This window comes from Gallus gallus, chromosome 1 (assembly GCF_016699485.2).
Source record: "Gallus gallus isolate bGalGal1 chromosome 1, bGalGal1.mat.broiler.GRCg7b, whole genome shotgun sequence".
NCBI classification, from domain to species: Eukaryota; Metazoa; Chordata; class Aves; order Galliformes; family Phasianidae; genus Gallus; species Gallus gallus.
The window spans coordinates 112737360-112759754 of NC_052532.1; the positions used below are offsets into that span (position 1 = coordinate 112737360).

The window sequence follows — 22395 nt, forward strand, 5'->3', positions numbered from 1 at the left end:
TTACTGTCATGGAGCATGTGAGCCCATACCTATGGGCCTTGGGACCCCTCAGTCTGCACCAAAACAGACTGAAACCTCAGTCTGTGCCCTTCAGTCCTGCCCTGCATATCCTGGCAAGGCTCTGAACATCCCGGTCAGGCACTCCCTCGTCTAAATTTTGGCAGAAACAGAGCCACGGGTGTGACATACAGATCAGGAATGCAAAAACAAAGCATCCAACCAAGGCTGGGGGAGGTTTTGCTGGAGTTTTTTTTTGGATAAAAGCAACAGTTGCTTATCACAAGGAGTAAAATATACATAAATAAAAAGAAGCTCATTTCAGCTGTCTCTTTAAACCCTTCCGTGCTCCTCTTCTTCAGTACAAATCCTGAAACACGCCTGCCTCCTTTTACAATGCACCAGCGTTGCAGTTTACATCCAGTCCTCCGAGGCACTTGGATGTTTCTGAGTATTGCCAGGCAACTGGAGCTCTCAGTGACATAAAAGAAAGCAGAGATCTTCTGCAGAAGATAATTAGTATCCAGACGGATGCTCCGAGAACCCGATTCAAAGAGAGATACGTGACTCCTCTGCTTACACACCTGTATCCCTGCAAGAGTGATGCATAAGTGCTTACTAACTTTTCTGGTGAGAGCATTAACATTTTTTGTGATCAGGCCCTTTCTGACACAAACTGCAAGTCAAACAGAGAATTTCAAGAGTGAAAGCGGAGCTTCTATACAAAGCGCTGTCTTTACCCTGAAACACAAACGAGCTCATGTCCTGATGAAAGGCTAAACGCTGAGCAGAGCTAGGAAGATCAGAGGATTTCCTCACAACGCAGTCACAGCCAGCTTCAATATTTTGCTTCGTTTTGCACTGCAGTACAAGCACCCACCAAGCAGCAAGGAACAACCAGCGGCAGGCACCTGCCCGCTTCCCACCAGCTGGCTGGGGGGGAGCCCATGTTCAGCCAGAGACCTGCCCAGGCAGCACGTTAGCTGGCTCTCCGGCTCCTTGGGAGGTGACATCAGGCAGCATGGCCACTCCTCAGCCAGCCAGCTGCCGTGCCAGTCAGTCCTTTCACTCACCCACATGGAAATTAGTTGAGTCATCACCCTCAAGGCAAGCCAGGCAGCGGGCTTGCCAAAACCAGAGTTTCTGACAAGGCAGGGATGTCCCCGGCTGGTTTCATCATCAGAACAGCATTTTCCAGCGGTTTCTCTAGCAGTGAGGTGGCGAGAAAGAAAGCATAGCAGCTCAGAATATAAGGAGGATTAGAAGAGTGCATTGCCTAAGAAGGCATCCTCGTCCTGTTTGCAGCTATGTCAAGAGATCCCACACATAGAAGTTTTCTGTGCCCCACGTATGAGCTCTTTCCCTTATGCAAGCAAGCCAAGACAGGACTGGCGTGAGTGGGATGGAGGTTTTGGGACCACACCTAGCTCACAGAAACTTGATTTGGAGCCAGCTGTGGTGTACGCCAATAAAACCTGCAATCAGTGACAGCTTTCATCCCAAATGTGCCCGGGCTGACTTCCCTTTCAAAATAATGGAGGATGAGACTGCAAGCAGGTATGTAAGCGGGCTTATTAAAAAGACGCTTCAGAGCACAACTCTGGCTTTTGCTATGAGACAGTAGGCCGTCCAGCACAGGGTGAACTCCCAGGTGCACCCACTGAAACAAAGCGTGCAGCTAGGGGATGAAGGAGGCTGGATGACCAAACACCCCTTCCTTGCCAAAGAAGGGGTGAGGAGGAGGATGCACACCCTGCACTGAGAGCCACCGTCTATTTTATTTGCTAATGACTGAAACCTGTGGCAGACTCATACCCCTGATAGGATCTCAGAACTCTCTGCTCAAGACTGGAAGTGGCTGTTGCGAAAGAGCTGGGAGAAATGTTATGGTTCTGTTGTTTATTCATGATGAGTTGCAGGTTTTAGGTCAGTCGCTAAAAGATCTGTTATTAATATTACTATCTATTATTGTATTGTTACATGTTATTAATATTATTACCTATTATTATATTATTATCTTTCATTAGTATTTCCAGATCCTAGCACCATAACCAAAGTGTTTAGGACAAAATTCAACCCTGAAAGTCCTCCAAGGCCTGGATATCCCTGCAGAGATATAGCTGTGGCCAAAGGAAGGACTTGGCTGCACCCTGTGCTCTCACGGTCCCATCAGTATTTGTTTGCTGTGACTTGCACTCTGATGACTCTAGGCGCAGTGGAAGCTGTTCACTGAACATGTCCAAAATCAATTGACCTTGATTCCGGTCCAGGGTGAGAATTAGGCAAACCTGGCATTTTTCACTTGCACGTTTATTTCATTATTATTAACCTGTATGCAAAAGAATGCAACCCAGTAATGTAAAAACTTGCTTTCTATTTCTTTTGTTTCAGAAACTTAATAATTATATTTCTTTCCTCAACAAGACAGTTTTCCCCCAAGCAAAGGCCTGGCATGGAAAATTTAATCCAGAGGAATAATTTTTGGGGGGGAAATTATAAGCACGAAAAAAACACTGTAAGAAGTGCAAGCATAGCTTTAACATTCACCATCAGCAATGACTTTAATAAATTCTTATGACTTTGATTCTTACTCCAGAGATGATAAGGTAAATTGCTGTTCTACCTGAAAACAATCCCACGGAAACTCAGTTAATGATAAGCAACCTTCAGCTTCCTTATGGGTTACGAGCATAAGAAAATGCCTGGTGTGGGATTTTTCTCTGTATTTCCCGCTTGCTGTTTGCTCACCCTCTTTTAATCTTGCAGTCGTTTCTGCTTATGCAGCATCCAGAAAGCAAGATCCCTCACTGTACAAAGTAAAGACTCGATTGCTTTTAATCTGATTCAGTGATTATTGTGCACGCATCCTCAGCTACTCTGAGGAATGAGCCCTGAGAGCTTCGGAGAGGTCTATGGACAGTAGCACAGAAATATTCTGTGAAGGCATTTCCTGAATCATGTCTGACAGGCCACATAAGCTTATGAAAACCCCCCACAGGCTTCTCCTGGTCAAAGCACTGCCACTCCGACACTTCTACACTGCAGCCAGCGCTCATAGTAGGGCAATAGCATTATTTGAAATGAAGCAAAGGCAAAGGTTTGGTGTTCGGTGGGAGCTAAGAGCCCTCTTACTGCCAGGGAGAAGCAGAAGAACTGACCCAGCCTGCCTGGATGCTTAGAGGCTGCACTGCAGAGAGATCTTCATCTGTTCCAGCAGGACAGGCAGACGCTAGGCTGTGTCCCTAGCTGGCATAAATTGTAGCAGCCTCCTGAAATCAATGCAGTTATAGCAATTTTCATAGATGCGTAGATTTGCAAGTCAGTAGGGAGCATTGTGATTTACATGTTGGTTATAGCTATGATCTATTTTATAAATGAGGACTTGTACCGCTCATGAGGATCTGGCCCTTCCATGCATTTCAGGGATTCTCATCTTTTACCTGGATAAATTCTACAGAGCCGCTGTTTGGCTGCAGACAATTTTTAACCGTGCAGGAGGATAGCTGGGCCTGAAGATGCACATGGAGTGGGAAGGGTTACCTACACCTTGATAAGAGATTGAGAGAGGCAAAAAAGAAACAACACAAGGTACTGCCTGGTGGCGAGGACTTGGTCAGGCAGCAGCAGAAGTGGCTGGGCAAGGAAGGAATGACAGCTAGATGGGAAGCACCAGCTCAGCGTGCCCTCTTTAGCATGCTCAGGAAACCCAGAGACCTCCCCTTTCTCTCTTGTCCAATAGCACAGTGTTCCTGCCATGCACTCTCCTCATCCTCATCTGCTTGATTCTGCCATTCTATAGCCACGTTACAAACATGCATCTCACGTCCTTCATAGAGATGCATTTCTGATCACCCAAGATACAGACTGACAGTGTACCCTCTGTCTTCTCACTGCTCCTCAACCCACTTCGCTGTGGCCGTAATCTGTCCCATACTTATTGCAACCTCTGGCATTGCCAGCATGAGTCCCCTGGGCCAGTGGTGCTGGGGAAACTCTCCCTGCCCTACTTGCTTTTCTGTCTGTGCCTCTCCACACACCCCGTGGCAGCTAGAAGAAGGCAGCCACAGAGAACAAGGCAGCAGTTTTTGAGGGACAATACCGTGTTATCCTTCTTCTTGCAGCACCAGATCAGCAGGGAGGCTGCTGGGGGTGTGTTCTGAGACCTCTCCCAGCTCCTTCCAACCCCTAGCTGCTTCCCAAAGCTTCTGCATTCGTTTCATTTCATTCCATTTTCCCCATTCTATTTGCCCCTTCCTACCATCAGGAAAACAGAGGTACTTGAATGCTAAGAGTCACTGGGAGAGCTCAGCATAGAGATTGAAACTTGTGTTTTTCAGCGCCTTCTCCTTCACCATGACAGCTAGGAAGAGCTTCCTTTTGTGTTGCCAAAGCACCCCTGCACGCTGCTTTATGAGAGCACAGCTGTGGGGGTGAGGGGCTGGCACACCGGCGAGCACTACACAGCAGTCTGACAATGCCTTAGGACTGATGGTGAGATCCTGACAGATAGGATTAGTACAGGGGGAAGTGAGGAAGCCTTAAGACACTCCCTCCATCCTCAAAGACAGAAGAGAAACACAAATCGATGGGTCCAGTCCAGTAGTTGAGGTAACTGGCACAGGTTGGGTTTTGCTTTGTTGGGAAAACATGTCAAAGCAATGAATCTAGAGGTAGTCAAATAAGCCGTGGTCATTTTGCTTTGTCTCACAGAACAACAAAGGACTGGCTTGAGTGTGACAGCCCATGTGCACTGTCAGGAAGCAATTTATGCTGTGAAATCTTCACAGGGAGAAAGGGAGATCGTTGAGCGCATCTATGGCCAACTGACAGTCAGCCATCATAGTGCGCCAATCCTCTGTGTAATCTTAACTCATCCAACTCAAACCAATGTGAATGAGGTAGAAAGATGCTTTAGGCTCAGGTATGGCTGGTGAATTTTTGAGGCCTCAGTGAGAGAAAGAACGTGTATTTGTTTCATGAGCCAGCCTCTGGGCTGATGTAAATAAGCTCAGCTTCAGAGGCATTGATTGATGCTTGATGAGAACTGGCAATCTGTGGGGCCTTCTCAAAAGCACTAGGGCTGCATTTCTGGGGTGTTACAACTGGGTCTGGGCTGTCATCTGCTTTATTCCAATAGTTGTGGTTACCAGCCAAAATATGTAGAACTGCCTTTAAACCTTGCTCACAAACACAGCAATCTGAGAGCAGGGCCCAATCTCTCCCATAGCTTCTAGCTCAGTCTTTACTCCAGGCCAGAACATACAAAACAGCTCTTGAACTGCATTAAGCATATGAACACAGAGTGCCTCTCCTTTCATGATTAATTCAATTCACAATGCTTAAAGAAGAGTCTATAAACACATACACACAGGCGTAGCAGCAGTCTACCAAATTATGCAAAGCATTTACCTCATTTTTAGTTTTGCAATCAACCCTCAATTTGATTAGCAGCATGCTGACGCTCACCTGGGAGACTGTTTAAAACTGACTTTTGCTGCTGTGAATGCATGTTTCAGACATCCTCCACCAATGCAGCAGCAACCTCCCAAGGCTCAGTGTGGGAGGGCCTTTCTGGTTTACATCTGCTCTAAATCTCACTTAATTTCTGTGCCAGGTCAGCTTGGAAGCAAGGAGTAGAGGGGGACAATAAACACTCGCTCCCCTTGCACACACACATGTGCATATCTTCCTGTGAAAATCATCTCCATCTCTGGAATCTCTTTTGCCCTTTCCCAAATTGCAGACTTGTGCCAAAGGACTTGAAGCAAGGTACAGGGACTGCGATTCACAACCAGTTATTTCCTAAAACTGTTTATTTCTGATCACTGTTAATTAATCCGTACGTTGCTGTTAATAATTACAACATGGCAACCCAATGGCAGCCCAAAATTCAAGTCGACTGCACAGAATCCAGAGAAAAACACTGCAAGCAGAGAAAGTAGGGATGCACACAGCACACTGGCCTACCTCCAAGCGTGGAAACAGTGCTGAAACAGTAAAAAATATGGCATACATTTACAAAGTGACTGTAGCTTGACTGCACAGTGGAACTGATGGTGGCACCACTGGGGCATGAAAGGAAGGACTCCTAAAGGAAGTCTGGAAAGGAACTGAAAGTAATCTGAATCCCTCTGGAAAGCACTAGGAAGACATGTGTGGCTCTGAGTTTGCTTACTACTGCATTAGGTTCTCAGAATCAAACCTGAACACAGGATGGTGACGGATCCAAAACACAGCTGTTGGCGTATCAGGAGTTACTCTGCATTCAAAATTAGGGCAAAATGAATCCTTCTATTTAGAAGCAGAGGTGCAACAGAAATCTGCAGGTCTGTTCTGTGTTTTATGTATGTGTGGGGAAGACCACCATTTAAAAAATAAATAAAACTAGTGTTTCAAATCAGAATAAAAAAACAAGATGGCAACAGTTCTGCAGAACCAGAAATTCCGTACCTCTGCAACACTGGAACAATGTAAGTATGGAACATATATGGAGAGAAATATGTAAATATAGCAGCAAATGCTGCAGTGGAGAAGTCCAGATTTAAATGGGGAAATCAGAGTGCGATATTTTCACTTGCACAAATGGAACGGTTTGACAGTATCACAGCGAAATGGAAAACGCAAGAAGATAATTGTTTCTCATTTTCCCATTTTAAATTTTGACACGTTTCCACAAAATGATTACACTTTGACAAAAACACCTTTACCTAGAGAAGCCCTCTCTACTGATCTTTTTTTCCAACGTGCTCTACTGAAAGCTTCCCACAACAACGCTGCATGAGGCAAATTTTTGTCTTCTACACTGGTACACTTGCTTAGGAGCCTTTCCTTCCCTTGATTTCCCAGCCTGCTGCTGCTGCACAATTTGAAACACCTCTTCCTTGCTTGTGTGTTTCAGGTCAGAGAAGAACGTCACACAATTGAATTCATCCGCAAGCCCATGGATGAGGATAGATCTCCTGTTTTCTAATATAAAAAATTCAGTGGTGGCAGCTAAAACTTAAACAGCTGATTATTTTTTGTTCCTGGTTTCCCATCAGGTCTCTCAGTGAAACACTGCTCCCACACTCAGTCTCCCGAAAGCCTCCATATTCTGTCTCTTTTGGTATTAAAAGAGATGCGGTGTTCTTCGCTTCTGTCCTCCAGTATAAGCAGCTGTCAGGACTTCTGCAATGTGAGGCGCTGGCACAGCTGCCCAGAGAAGCTGTGGTGCCCCATCCCTGGAGGCGCTCAAGGCCACGTTGGATGGGGCCCTGGGCAGCCTGAGCTGGTGGGGGCAGGTGTTGGGGTGGGTGGGCTTTGAGGTCCCTCAACCATTCTATGATTCCATGATTTCTGCAATAAAGATGCAAAACCAAAGGAGAACAGCTGCAAGTGAACAGTGGAAGACACACGATGCTTCAGATGCTTCAGGCTGCAATAGCGGAAGCCCGCTCTGCCCCAGGAATCACCTGAGGAGTTTGGGCTTTGCAAGGCTAGAAGAGAGACCAACAGTAGACACACAGCCAGGGGCTGTGGGAAGTATTCAGCAGGCAGCGCTCTCCCTTCAGGATATCAAAAGAGTGCAGTTCTCATCATTGTCTGAAGGAGATGCATTACCAGGGCTCTAGCTGCTTCTGCTGCTGATGGAAGATATGAAAGCATTTTTCACAAGCTATGCACATGCCCCAGCCATGTCCCCACTGAGTAAATGCTTTCACTCTGCCTAATTCCTTCTCACAGTTCCCACAGAACATGGCATTTTTCACTGCCTCACCCCAACTGTTGTGCAGCATCATTCTGTGCTTCCAAACATCTGACACGTCATCTCTGTGATGGATGAAAGTGTTTGCACAGATTATGCAGGTGCCTTGGAGGCTCTGGAGCTAAAGCCTATCTAGCTCTGAAATTGTAAAGCGTGCTCTATGTTCCTGGAGATGCATGTAAAAATGAGTGCATTCTAAAGCTGAACCGTGTTAAAATTCAAGTGGAGCACGACTTCTCTGGGTGACTCACACCAGCCACATCATTTGCTTCCTCCACTGAACGCTATCAGGTGTTCCAGTTACTACCAAGTTCCTCCAGTCCGGAACACTGAGGCTCTGCTTGCCTATGGAAGCCTTTTGCTCCCCTAGCACTTGTTAATCTGCAATACAAAATTGGCATGGGGCAGTTTTACATAATCTGGCTGTAAAATGCAGCTTCAATGGCAAAGCAATAGATAAAACCGAAAACCTCAGTCATGGAGGGGAGCCCAGAGGAAAGTGTCTGGGGACAGCTCAGCACCATAAGAATTACCTGTGGAGAAGAAATGTTTGCATGTCCTCTCCATCCTGGCTACTTGAAGTGCAGGGCAGTGGGAACACTGTGCAGGTGCTACAGTTGTATGTCTTCACTGACCTGGTGTCTGTCTTTCACTGTCCTGGAAAGCCATCTACTCCCTTTTGCAATTCTCCTTTTAGGAACAAGGTGGTCCTTACAAAACCTGAAAGTTCCCCAGGATATGGAGGAAGCAGAAGAAAAAGAAAGACATGGAAAAAAAGAACTGATTATGAGGGACAAAAATGAAACAAAGGGAAGACATGCTGATGGGTGCTCTGCCCCACAGTGTGGGAGGATGAACTACATGTTCCAATAAATGTACTATCTAAATTGTCAGAGTTCTGTGCCCCTTTTCTTAGCTTTGGTTTTCTTTCTTTTCCGGTGTACAATACGTGCAGCACTGAATTTTGCAGTAATGTATGTCACATGAAATTGTTTACCTGAATACACAGTGCAAAAAATTGCAGGACTCGACCAGCAGATAGGTTTGTAGAACCTGTGATTTTTATGTAAAGTGTTGTAAAATCATCTCTGTACAGAGGACTGCACTTCGATATAGTGTCCCTTGTATAGCTTAGAAAACCATAACAATAAACAACACAATGTACAGCATGCATTTTTTCAAACTATTTTGGGTATGAGCCTTCATTTTGCATAGTGTGTAGCTTTAGGCTATATTGCATTTTTTTCCAAATGAATCCATTTTTTATTACACAAACCCATTAACATTGCTTTCTACATTTCTATGTGTGCTTCTGTGGATTTCCCTTAAAAACAAAAAAAACCAGACCAAATCAATTGAATAAAGACTAACAATAGTAAGTTTCTGAATTGAGCTTTAAGGCATTGTCAAGTTCAAGGATCCTTTTGTTCCCCTCTGAAATCTGTAAGATTGACTTTCCTCTTGCTCATATCACATTTAGATTATTGTAGGTGTATAATCTCACTGAAGACAGTCAATGGATACCAGAAAACATGCCATCAAAAGTAAGCCCCTAAAGCTTTGCCATTAAAATACTCACATAACCTGCGCAGCAAGAGTGAGAACATGCATACCCAGGTGGCCAAAGCAGGTAGGGTTTATAAGGCCTGAATTATATGATGTTCCCCATATCTCTGAAGGACATCCTGCCTTTCCTAGGGTCTGTTAAAGAGTGGCTGCCACCATTGCCACTCAAACAGAGCACCTGGCTGGCTTAGCAGATATGGAGCTTCAGTGGAGCAAGTGGACAGGTTCCTGCTGAGATGGCCTGCGTAACATTACTCTGTAGGCCTTGAGAATGCTAGTGGACCTCCATGATGTTTCTCACTAGATGTCAGTGAAAGGTCTAAAGGTCCCCAGCTCTGTGGTGTCCTCCAGTTTGATGAGGTGGTTTTGTTCTGCTTGTGCAGGGTCCCATTATAAAAATCTTTTTTTTTTTTTTTTTCTTTTTCAAACAAATCATGACCCACTCTTAGCACTACCAAAGAAATAAAAGAAAAATACAGGAAAACATGAAAAGTTCTGCATAACAGGTGTAAGAAAAGAGTGTTTATTGTTGTACGAATACCTAATTAGACCAAACATAGCTCAAAATCAAAATAGCAAAACTACGGGTTAAAGCATGCAGCACTCTGCACAGTTGGAGCTGCAAAGATGCAAGCAAGAATGTGAAATGAAAACCCTGTGAAGTAAGAACCATTAAGCAGTCAAGTAAGAAATCCTGCAGAGATGAAGGTGTGCCTTAGCCAGGCAGCCACTCTAATCTCTTCATTGCACTCCTTCTGGTACTCCACCCATTCGTAGTCAAGCATTTATAGTGTAGGCCTCCAACCTCTAAAGACTTCTACTCGTCTTTTAAGTGAGCAGAATGTGTGGGCACAAGGTGTACCCAAAGTAGATTTCTCATAAAAACACTGACCTGGCTTGCCCAAACCAGGCTGGCTCATGTTGGCTAGTGTGCTGCTCAGGTAGAGAAAACCCGTGATTGCCATGCAGACTCCTGGGAGGCCAGATTGCTCTGTGCAGAAACTATCTACACTTGGTTTGGGTCAGAATCTAGAGCAGTACATGGCAAAATGCTCAGAAAAGCTGTTGTTCTCACTGGCGTCGTGGTGGTATCTTGTGATTTATTCTTCCAAGCATCAGAACAAGAGGCTTCATCCAAGTCCAGATATCAGATTAGCATGAAAAACATTACCTGAGAGAACAAGAGGGTAACAAAGAACTCCTGGTGTTGTGATGAGCAGTGCCGAGTGAGAAGATGTGTACAAACTTAACAGAATGTACTTTCTGCAGCATGCTTGCAGGAAGGCTTTGGCTTGAAAAACCATCCAAATCTTCCTGTCTCTGGGAGTTCCTATTCTTAATGGTTACTGCTCTGGCTCCATTTCTTTTTTAGCATTTCATCCAGCAGATAAAAGGTAGTGTCATATGAATGAGATTTCAAAAGTGGTCCTACCATCTCTGCCCTGTCCTCAGCCTTCTCCTCAGAAAACTCTTTTTTCCGCTGACGTGGTTTTAAATAGGTGTTCGTTTCTCCTCTTCTGCACAGGAAAAATGACAAGCCCTTCCCTCAGAACCTTCTTGCAAAACAGTACTCTTCCTTCTGCAAAGACTTTCTTCCACAGCATACCTTCTACCATTTACTGCCAAACAAGGCAGATTCCTTCCTGAGCTTCTGGAGTACCCCTCGTCCCAGATTCTGCTGTTGTTTATTCTCTGGGGAATAAACGGCCTGGGGATCTGACAACATTATTGTGATTGCTCCTTTGCATCAAAACGTCATCTAGCACTTGGCCTCTCTACATGAAAAAGTATGGTTAGAAGAGCTACAACTATCCATTGAGCTCTGGGGATATGAAAAAAAGAAAAAAAAAAAGGAGATCCACTGCACTCACATTTTTGTTGGAGTGACCCAAGGTGGTGTATCTGGGCTACAGGAGAGGTTCAGAATGGAACCTGGCTCACTTTAAAAGGAGCCACAGTCTGCTTCAGGCTTTTCAGCTGGTTAAGAGCATACACTGAATTTTCTAATGCACCCTTGTCAGTGATGGGGTCTTACACCTTTTCTCTACCTTATGCTATTTAACAGTTGATCCTCTTCTGTCTGAAACCACTCCTGAGTAGCACTTACCTGAGCTGTCCCATCAACGAGACTGCTCGAATAATGCGACAAGAAGTGATGGGACAAAGGCTGGAGGGAGGCAAGCATACCGTCCAGATCCTCAGCTCTTAAACAGACTCGCTTGCAATTTTGCTGCATGCATGTTAGTAAGAGATTAGCTGCCTTACTCCACTATCCATTTTTGTGCTTCTCAGAGAAGCGTATTCTTACATTTGGCTCTTTTAAAGAGCAAGCTGGGTGCGTGCTAGATGTGGTGTCCCCCCACGTTTAATTCTGCTTTCTGAACTGTGCATTAGGAACGCTTTTACAGTGCACCGTATGCAATTAGAGACAGTCCCACAGGGCAGAGGTGCAGGCTGCGTTTTGAGATATTCCTCTGCCGTAGAAAATAAACAACAGCCTCTGAGACTATTTCTCTGCCAAAATAATTTTAGCATTTCGCTGTCACACAGCAAGCAGTCTGGGTGGGGAGAGAATACACTGAGAGGTGCCGCTGCGGCAACCTCAGGAGGCTGGTTATTTTAAAATGCACCAGACAATTAATTAATTTTCCTTTAAAAAATGTTGTAAAAATGTAGTTCGAGGTATTACACTTTCATAACAAAGTCTCTATTATAAATGAGCCTCTCCACTCCAGACAGGGCTGTAATTAGATTGCCTGTGGTGATGATGAATGGCCAAGGTGAATTCATTTCTGGGGAAATGTGCAACAGCAGCCCATGTGCAAAACGCAGGGCTACCTGTGGTCGCCACCTGAGAAATCTCCCTGCCACAACCCCTCTGTCAGTGTGGGGGAACAGAGGCTGCCTCAGCTGGGGGAAGCAGAGTGCCCGCAGGCAGAGGTGCTGGTGCTGCAGCCGAAACTGGAGAGATGTTTGTCAAACTGGGGTCAGTCATATATTGTATATGCATCATAGAATCATAGAATCGTCGTATTACAGAATGGCTTGGGCTGGAAGGGACCTTAAAGTTCATCCAGTCCCAACCCCTGCTGTGGGCAGGGCTGCCCCACACCAGCTCAGGCTGCCCAGGGCCCCATCCAACCTGGCCTTGAGCGCCTCCAGGGATGGGGCACCACAGCTTCTCTGGGCAGCCTGGGCCAGGGCCTCAATCATTCCATATTAGTGATGTTGTTCATAAAAGGCATCAGCCTTTGGCCCGCCAAGACCAACAGCTTAAGCTTTGCACTTTTCCAGAAGTTTCAGCTCTCTCTACATAATGACTTTGTTCCCCTATCTCTCTCAACTTTACTGTTGGCCATCACACAACAGGCAGTGTCTGGAAGTGAATACCTCCACGCAAAAGTAAAAGCTGCTATAAAAAGAAGAAACTGTCCTCAAGAAAGAGACCTTTCAGTAAATGGTGAGGGTGATGCAAAATGAGAGTTGTGCTGAGAACATTAGTTCTGAGAACAATGAAAGGACTGAAGAGGTAAAAGCTGAAACATAAGAATTATAAGCGGCATTGTCATTTGCAGTTACAAAAACACTTGTGTGGACAGCATCATTGGCTGAATGAGGCAGGTGATGGCTGCAGCAGCGCATTTCTGCTCTTTGGGCTTCTCAGCATTAATAAAATCATCCTGCTTGCAGGATGAAACAGCCAAAGGGACTCTGGCTCCCCAGACACTATTTGGTGCAGCATGAATGCTAAACCTCAGAAAGCAATACTGGTTTGAAAATTACAGGCCACATTAATACACAGTCTGATTCTTTCTAACCACATGTTTCTATGGGTCTCCCATTCCTTCTTTGGCCCCGAACGCTTTCTGAACAACCCCAAAACTCTCAGCGTGAAAGAACATAAATGTGATGAGATTCTCTGATAGGTAGACTAAGGTGTCTTTCAGCCTCGTTGGAGAAGGGGAGGGCTTTCCATCCGTCTCCCAGTTTTGATGGAAATAGTACACAACATGTTTAATCTTTGTGGAACAATAAGAACGAAGGGACTGTGAGCCTGGATCGCCAGCTAAGAGCTGATGATGGAATTTAATTGGATAGTAACAAAATTTTAGTGCTGAGACAGCTTGTTTACATCTATTTAATGTCATTGCTTCCTGAGTTTGTCTATGAGGGAGGGCTGCCTGACTGCTTCAGGCAGATAACAGACTGGTTCGTGCTGCTTCCAGATTTATCGTCTCTTCTGGCCATCAGCAGCCTCTTTCCAGTCTCTTTTTAGCTTCCATTCTTTTGAGCGCTGTCTCTGCTTATACTGTGGCCTTTCACCTTCTGGTACTGCTGTTTTAATCACATCTTTTGTCTCCATTCTGGCTCTGTGCCTTTGGTTTGCCATCCCATAAACCTGTGGCAGTTTGTACTTTCTTGTTTCCAGAGCTTGGTCTTTTCTTGCTTGCAACCCAGAAAATGGCATTTTATTTAAGAGAGGGATTTCAGGTATAAAGCTCTAATTGTGCAAGGACCTTGGGAATTGGATCTCAGGACCATGGAATTACAGAGTGAGCTTGATGCTTTATGGGAGTGGGCTCATAATGCACTCCTATTTCCCAACATTTGCTTTTCTTTGAGCTGTAGCTGCTTGCTTCCCAGCACACCTTCAGAAGGCAAATGGGATAGGAAAATGCATTTGTTCAGTTTTATGCAGTGTTGCACAGTGCCGTACACCGGCAGTGTTGGAGCTCACATGCAGCAGTCTCTGACTGAGCACTGTTTAACTGGTAAGTGGCAGCATTTGCAAACCTGAGAGTTCAAGCATGAGAAGGAAAAGGCACGCGAGTATAGAGGCAGACTACGACGCAGCTCAGAGCATAATGCACATATCTGTGTACAGATGCTCCAGAAAGTACCACTGAATTGTAAAGTACAGTAACTGTGCCCATTGACATTCAGGTGCTGTGCCAAAGAAGAACTTCCACAGTTCAAGGGGAAAAAATATGAGCCAGTATCACTAAAGTGCTCCTGTAGGAAACCTGAAGTCAGTGGTCTGCTGCTCTTCCTTTATGCAATCTGTTCTATGCTGGAAGAGATTGTGAAACCTTTCTAAGACTGTGAGAGCAGTGTCCACAAATGGCTCTGCTACCGTTGTATTATAGAAGCGGGGAGATAGCAGTGAGGTTTTAAAAGTTAGAGGCAATTGTTTATGGGAAGCTGCAAGAGGAAGCATCACGTGTACCTGAAAAAAAAATGGCAGAGAGTGATTTTCAAATTTAAAAGCTCATTAGAAACCAGTTGAATAAATCTAACTGGCTTTGAATCTGAGTGAATCCCGAATTTCACCAATCAGGTCCTGATGGGAGGACTGTTTGGCCAATGGGTGCAATTGTGAGCATTTCCAAATCCCTCAGCTAAATGCTGAGGAAACTGAACCAGGATTAATAAAAGGTCTCAGTACAGAAATAGGTGCTGGCATAGAAAAGGAATTCCAACCCTCTGACTACTGACATATACATGTTCATCATGCTCACAGTGTCTGTGAGTAGAAGTTATTACATAAGGTTTAACTATTGCTTACATGAACTTCTAATGATAACCTGCTGCCTCGTTACGAAATAATCAGCCTTGTAGAGACTGTGAGGCTCAGTTACTACTCTGTAATGTCCTCGGAACCAAGTTAGGGAACAGAGTTTTGGATTGCGATGTGTAACAAATGATAACAGATAGATGTTGTCAAGAAGTATTAATAGGCTAAAGGAAATGAAGAAAACTGTTCCTGGAAACAGTAGAGAATAATAGAATTACTGAATCATAGAGTGGCTTAGGTTGGAAGGGACCTCAAAGATCACTGAGCTCCAACCCCAACAAGAAAGAGGATCTTGTTAAAATAGATCCCATTAAAAGGAAGCTGTTTGAAAAAGAATATACCTTCTCAGAAGTCATAAGAACACCCAGAAGAGCCATGCACCTTCCATACCTGTCTTTAGCTGGTCTTTGGGGATTTAAAACATTACTGATATACCCAACAGAGCCTTTCAGTGTAACAGAGCCTTGGGAGATAACGCCGGAGAGGACCTCCTCTTTGGAGGCTAACAGCAACAGTGACGTCTGATCATCACTCCTATTGGTGTAGACTAACTGGTGCACAGCTGTACCACGGAAGATATTGAATAGTATTCCTCTGGCATCACATTTTGTTAGGTGGGAGCATAAACCAAAACTGGCATGTGGCAGGTGCCGTGCTGCTGTGGGACTGGGGAGAGAGACTGCAGTCACCTAGCCGTGACAGAACTTTTAAAGACGGGTGATTGCTTTTGGTTATAAGTAAATTACAGGATGTTCTTCCCCACCTCCTGGGGCTTTCACACCTATGTGCTACCTTTACAAAATGAAACCCCTTCTTCCACGGGGAAGAAAAGAGAATACCCTCCATACAATTTTACTTTGCCCATAAGGGCATCAACCAGGCATGACGTGTTCATGGCAACTAACAAGGTTTGTAAATATACCATGTCTAGGAAGTCACTGTTGGCAGATGTTTTTTCTCCATCACTGCACACAAGCTTTGTAAGGAGGAATACCCTTTAAGCACAGTAGTGAAGGAAAAAAACTGCAGCGATGTCTTGCCACAGAGAGACAATATTTAAGAATTTAGCGCTTGGGGAGGTAGGCTCATTTAGTAAATTAAATATGACCTTTTAAGCAGAAAAAGGATGGACGTAGCACAGGCATCCCATCAGCTGCATGAGACAAAAATGTTACAATCTGGCTAAAAGCACCTCATGTTTTTTTTAAACTCTAGGTTTATAAAAAGCTGTGGGCAAGTAATTTTGTCTGGTTCCTATGAGTATTAATGTATGCAACCATTCGCAACAAGAAAAGAAGCTGTGTCTAATAATAATCATGATGCATTCTCAGCACTTAAAGGAGCAAATACAGCCCTGCTACAATCAATACAATTGCGGAGGAGTCTGATTTCCCTGCTACCTCCATCCCAGTGCCCTTATGTTTCACTGGCTGATCTACTTTCACAGAGCTCCAGCAGGCTCATGCTCCTGCTGAGGAAAAGCACCCACTGCACTGGATGCTGCATCTCTGACTCCCAGAAAGCCTTGTTTCTCTCCCAGGTTCAACTTGAAATGGTACTAGAGCATGGTTAGGATGTACAGTCCCACACAGGAGCTGAGAAGTGCTCCTCTTCAGCTCTTTAGGGCCAACACAGACATAGAAGGTGAGCAATTGCTCAGTACTTCTTAAGAAGAGATTCTTGAGGGAGCTGCAGAACAAGACATGAGGCTAAAGATAAGATCAATGCCTATGAAGTGCAAAAGCTGTGCAGCCATTGGTGAATCCACTGGACAGCTTTAGGTGAAGAACGAACCACTATCCTATACGTCTCCATCTCACAAAACAACCTCTACAGACTCCTCCTTGGGTGTGAAACACTTTTACTCCCAACATTACGGGCAGCTGGGAAACCAAAGCTGCCACTCAGTGTGTGCAGACTGCCCACTGCCCTTTGGGCCTGCTGCCGCCTTCAGCTGTCCAGAAGATTCAGCTGCCCTGTCTTGTCACAGTCCTAGCCAATGGGCTATCAGAGCAGGGGGTTGTCAGGACACAGCAAAAAAACCCTAATCTACCTGCCCTCCTGCCTCTGCTTCACATCCTGTGAAAGAACACAACCCTGTGGCTATGCTTCCAGCACTGTGAGACTAAGGGTTTCTATGTGCTGCTGTGACAGAGGCCTCAGCAAGCCTCTGAGTTCCACATGGCCTCCTTTTTCAATAGTGGGTTGTTTTCATCCCAAGTTGCCTGACCAGAAAAGCCCATGCCCACACTGATACTGCTTCGGAGGCTTCATTTGTACCTAGAGGTTTGTCCTGTGGCTGCTCATGACCCTTTTTAAAATGGAGCCAACCCACTGAAGGAATGTACAAGCTTGGTGCCCTCTGCAGCCCGTGTGACACTGGTTTCCAGGAAGAAGGTACAGTGAGGGAGGGCAGGAGAGCTTCACAAAGTCAGCCCTTTCATTGCTATGATTACATCTTCAGAAAAAAAAAAAAGTTTAAAGCTCTATTAAAAATAGTAGTCATGCTGTATATGCTGACCTTGCATAAAAATGGTAACCAAAGGGCCTTCTTCTTAGTATACAGCCCTCAGAGAATTGTATAGAGAGGAAAAATACTGTTGGTCCGGTCAGTGACAGGGAGAGAAGTGTTACTGCCAGTGATGTCATTCTGAGAGAAAAAAAGAGAAAAAGAACCAGCTGAAAATGAATCACAATTCTAGAAACATGTCTTTTCGTATTAAAATGCTAGTGAATACGGTCACTTAGAACCCCATCACTGCTGGATAGAAGTCAGCATTACTTTCTGCTATGCCAATTCGTGCTGTCCAAAGAGCTTTTCCTCTGACCCTGCTCTGCTTTGGACTGATGAATTCCCAAGTGTAACTTCCACTTGGCTGGACTGAGCGTGCAGGTTCCCAGCAGTGAAAAACCAAAGGGCCAGGACACAGCCAGGAGACACTGGCCCGGGGTTTTTCCTTCTGTTTGAGAAGGCTGTGATCAGCCGGGCCTGGCTACAGTGCATTTTCTCAGGAAAATAGTAAAATTGGGCCCTCTCTCTCCAAGCACTAGGCCTGCAGCTCCAGCTCACAGTGCTGTCAGGAAGAGGCACCTTTACCACGGGCACTTTACCTTTAAACGGTCCAGACTGCACCAGACACAAGATATTAAAAAAGGAAGAAAAAACAAAGAGTGGCGGATAGCACTCTGTGCCACTGCAAGGTCTCCACTTACACACAAACCATTTCAAATCAGCCAAGTTAAACACTGACCTGCACTATTGCCACACTCGGTACATTTCCCAAGGACACAGTATAAATGCTTCCATCAAGGCACAGCCTAATTTATTTGTTTGCTTCTCTCCTTGCTCACAAGAAAGCATTTTTGTTTAAATGGAGAGAATAAATAGTCTCCTGACCCTTCTCTCCGCAGCACATGCTCCCGCGCTAGCCTGTGTTTATGAGGCTAATGGGGGAGAATGCTGTGGGAGGCCCTTGTTAAAACACTGGCAGCACCTTCCCTTTCATAATGCAGTGACTCAGGGCTGCATTGTGTTTGTAGACGCAGGAGGAAGAGGAGCCTAATAAAAAAAATCCATTATCAGAGCTTTTTGTGCAGAAGGACAGCCGGTCAAAATGCAGGGAAGACAACAAATACCTTGAAATAAAGAGCCCATGATGGAGATAAATAATCATGGGGCTCATTCAACAAGAGCCTGCTGTTCAGAAATCCACTAGAACAGCTGCAGCTTACACGTCATTATACTTCTGATCAGTGAGCATTAGGAGCCTTTTTGTGAGTCCCTTGTTTGTTATATTAATCATTGCAAAAACAGACTCTGCAGACATAAAGCCAGGCAAGAAATGTGGGGACTGTCCTCACCCCAGCTTTGCCAGGCACCTCAATTTTAGTCTTTTTTAATGTACCGCTTTCGTTCTCTTTTTTTTTCCCCTTCCTTGCGATAAGAATAACAAATGTACAGCCCTCATCAGACCTATATCACAGCATCATAGAATCACAGAATGGTTTGGGTTGGAGGGACCTCAAAACCCACCCACCCCAACCCCAGCCGTGGGCAGGGCTGCCCCCCACCAGCTCAGGCTGCCCAGGGCCCCATCCAAGCTGGCCTTGAGCGCCTCCAGGGATGGGGCACCACAGCTTCTCTGGGCAGCTGTGTCAGCGTCTCACTGCCCACTTGGGAAAGAATTTCTGCCTAACATCTAAACTAAATTTCCCCACTTTCAGATTAAAGACATTCCCCTTTGTTCTATCACTATTAGACCGTGTAAAAAGTCAGTTCCCCTCCTGCTTAAAAGCTCTCCTCAAGTACCAGGAGGCCGCAAAGTGTTCTCAGAGACTTCTTTTCTGCAGGCTAAACAAGCCCAGATCCCTCAGTCTATCTGACATAGATAGAGGGCTCTAGCCCTCTGATAATCTTTGTGTCCTCCTGTGGACCCTCTCCAACAGCTCCACATCTTTCCTGAGCTGGGACCCACAGGCCTGGGTGTAGTACCTCAAGTGGGGCCTCAGGAGGGCAGAGCAGAAGAGGATGATCCCCTTCCTCTTCCTGCTGGCCACTCTCTACTGATGCAGCCCAGGACACAGTTGGCCTTCTGGGCTGCTTTCTGTTTTTTAAATCATCCGTCGGTAGAACTTTGCATGATGTCAAGTCTTCTGATTTGGAGACATCCATGGACATCCACAGACACGAAGGTAGGGTCTCAGGTCTTACCTATAAAGCTTAGTTCTGCCCTGTAAACATATCTTCTGGTCTCAGCAGTACTGTGGCAAAATGCTGTAGGGAGAAAACGTCTTTCCTCCGTCCATTCTTCTGGGAATGTGCTGAAGAAAAATAAAGTGTCCCTGAGAATCAAGGGGGAAAGAAGGTGCCTGGCTTTGACTGGAATGAGAAGGATGCATCTTGCATTCACAAAAAATTTAAACTGGGATTTTTCAGGAAGCAATAAAAATGGGCTGGGATCCCAATTGCTTTATTCTTCTTAAAAGTGTCTCCTTCACCCTTTGGATGTAGGGCTGGGTAAACATCATTTGGGTCCCTATGCAGAGCATTGCTTTGCCACACCTATGAGGTGTCCTTCCTCTTGCTTGCCTCATGGTGGTAGCCCATAAACCACATGGACTGATAAAGTAGTAGCAGCACAGCTTCCCCCAGCAAATACTTTGTTGGACAGGAGAGGGCAATAAAACGATGCCAGCTGCTTTCCTTGTCCAGTCACCCAAGTTCATTTGTGATTTCATGTCACTGTGGTTCCTCTGCAAACACAGATTTTGTACTTGATGCTTAACTGAGATGTATAGAGTCTTCCATAGACATAGATAGCTGCCATGGAATGAGCTGTATTCAATCCTTTAATGCTTCCTGTGGACCTGCACAGATCCAGTCTTTGAAATTCAGTCCAATTCTGATGTAACTGCATGAAGTCCCAGTTTCTGTGGTTCTGTCTGCATTACCAAATTGGTCAGCAGTTCCCAGTTGCTGGCCCTGGGTTTACTTTAGGTTTTGCCAGGCTGAACACTGCCTATCACAATGAGAACATGGTACACAGTCTGGAGAACATCTCAGATAACATAGCAGGCAAGTTCCAGCCTGGGTAGGGCTGGAAGAAAGGATTTTCCTCCCTGGATTTTCCTGGTCACCACTGCAGCTGCAGTGAAGCACCATGAGAGACGCTGAACGTCCAAGCTTGACTCTTCATTGAATTACTGCTGTATGAAAGGATCTCTCTAACTTTTTGCATTTCACAACTGTTCGGCTTATCAGGAACAGATAGAAGAACACAATTTCCAGCACAGCTGGCATAGCTTTGGAGCATGTCTCCCAGATCTCAGCTGGGGGCTCTCCACCTCTGCCTGGTGTGCCTCCATGCAGTGTGGTCCTTCCAGTTCCCCAGGCAGGGGACATCTCTGCAGTGACAGCAGTGACTTGCCTACTGTTTGGATGCACCCTCCATGCTGGGCACTGCTCTGCTCATCTCGCTACTTGCATGCTGAGAAGGAGGGTTTATTCTGATAGTGTTCAGTGGGGGATCCTCTGGATGCTGAACACATTCCTGCAGTTCTTCTCTGATTTCCTATCTCTCCCAGGCTATTATCTTTTCAACAGGGTAAGCATGACAGTGCAGCCTATCTATGTTAGGAACCTGAACAGGAAGTCAGTGGTTAACCACAGCTAAGGAGGCAATCAACATGTAAAAATATAATGTGACATGTTTCCGAGATATTTATTTAAGATCCTTTGAGAGATAAAACAATATTCTTTTGAAAAATGATGTGATATAATTAAAAAGGCCTCTTCCACCCCCCTTTGCCATTGGTTATTCCCTGCTCTTATTCTCCCTCAGTGCTCCCCGGCAACATACCAGCAAATAAGCAGTATCAATCACTTCCATTCGGTTTGGTTTTCGTTTTTCACCCTTGTTGTTTAATTTTAAAATGCCCCAAAGTTGTTATTATGTTCCCCCACTCCTAATAAAGAAGAAAATAATAATAAAGAAAACAACAACAACGGGAGTTAGTCCTGGCTTGCTTGTGACTTGCCAGACTAAATATTTAATCACAAACCACAGTGTTCCCTATCGTGTCCTGAGCCCCTGACACCAAAGCTGTTCTTTACATTGGCACCTGGATAACTTCAGCAGGGCAGGTAGTTTCTGCAACAATTATTCATAAAAATGATTTATTATTTAGGAGGGCAAATGAAGCCTCTGGGATTTGCCATTTCCCACTCAAGATAAACGAAATACACACTGCCAGTATTAACACTCTAGAATATAGTTAGATACATTGTCACCTCTACCAGCAGATCATAGCTGGACTTCTCATCTACCCCATTAGAAATCTACCCTAGTGACTTTTCTTGAGATGCTCTTTTTCCATTGGCTTTTGCCCTATGTAATGAAAAAAAGAAAAAGTCACTATCAAGCAAATGCAAACTGTGTGAAGAAGTGACATATTCTCAGGTCAGAAAAGCATGGCTAAGAAAAGTGAATTGTATTTATACTAAAGAGGTTACACTCTGGGCATTGCTGGAACAATTAGCAAACATTAATTCCATATAAGAAAAGGTCTCCTGTGCTAGAGAGCAAATATTCAGCCTCACTTTCCATATTGACTGTAGCTCAAGGTAACTCAGTTAGTCCAAAACCTCAATAGAAGGATCTTTTGTGCCTTGAATCCACTTCTGTCTCTAAACAGAAGGACCCAGGAATTGGAAGACCTACACATTTGTCTTCCCTTAAATCTGTGTGGCTTCTCCAGAACGAAGGAGAGAGACTACTGGCGAGAGTGGTGCCACCACTGTCTGTTTGCACCACTGAGACTGCAGACACCAAAGGTGAACAAAAGAGCTTGAATCAGAGGTGGTGCAAGTCAACAGAGGTCTGGCTGTTGGCTTCAGGTGTAATTGGACTGAGCCTAAAATAAAGATGCTACGAATCTCTGAACTGTGTTCAGCCTCCCTAGTCAACTATCATAGCTGCTCTGATGTGCAGTTCAAGACCACAGGGGATTCAGC

The 22395-nt window shown here is 45.1% G+C and overlaps 1 long non-coding RNA gene across 1 annotated transcript; it reads left to right on the plus strand.

The window, feature by feature from the left end:
* The first annotated feature begins 1183 nt into the window (after positions 1-1183).
* LOC107057061 lies at positions 1184-8634 on the plus strand. The gene is made up of 2 exons (XR_001471287.4): positions 1184-1554; positions 6896-8634. It is a non-coding gene; the product is annotated as an uncharacterized LOC107057061 (long non-coding RNA).
* Positions 8635-22395: the final 13761 nt, after the last annotated feature.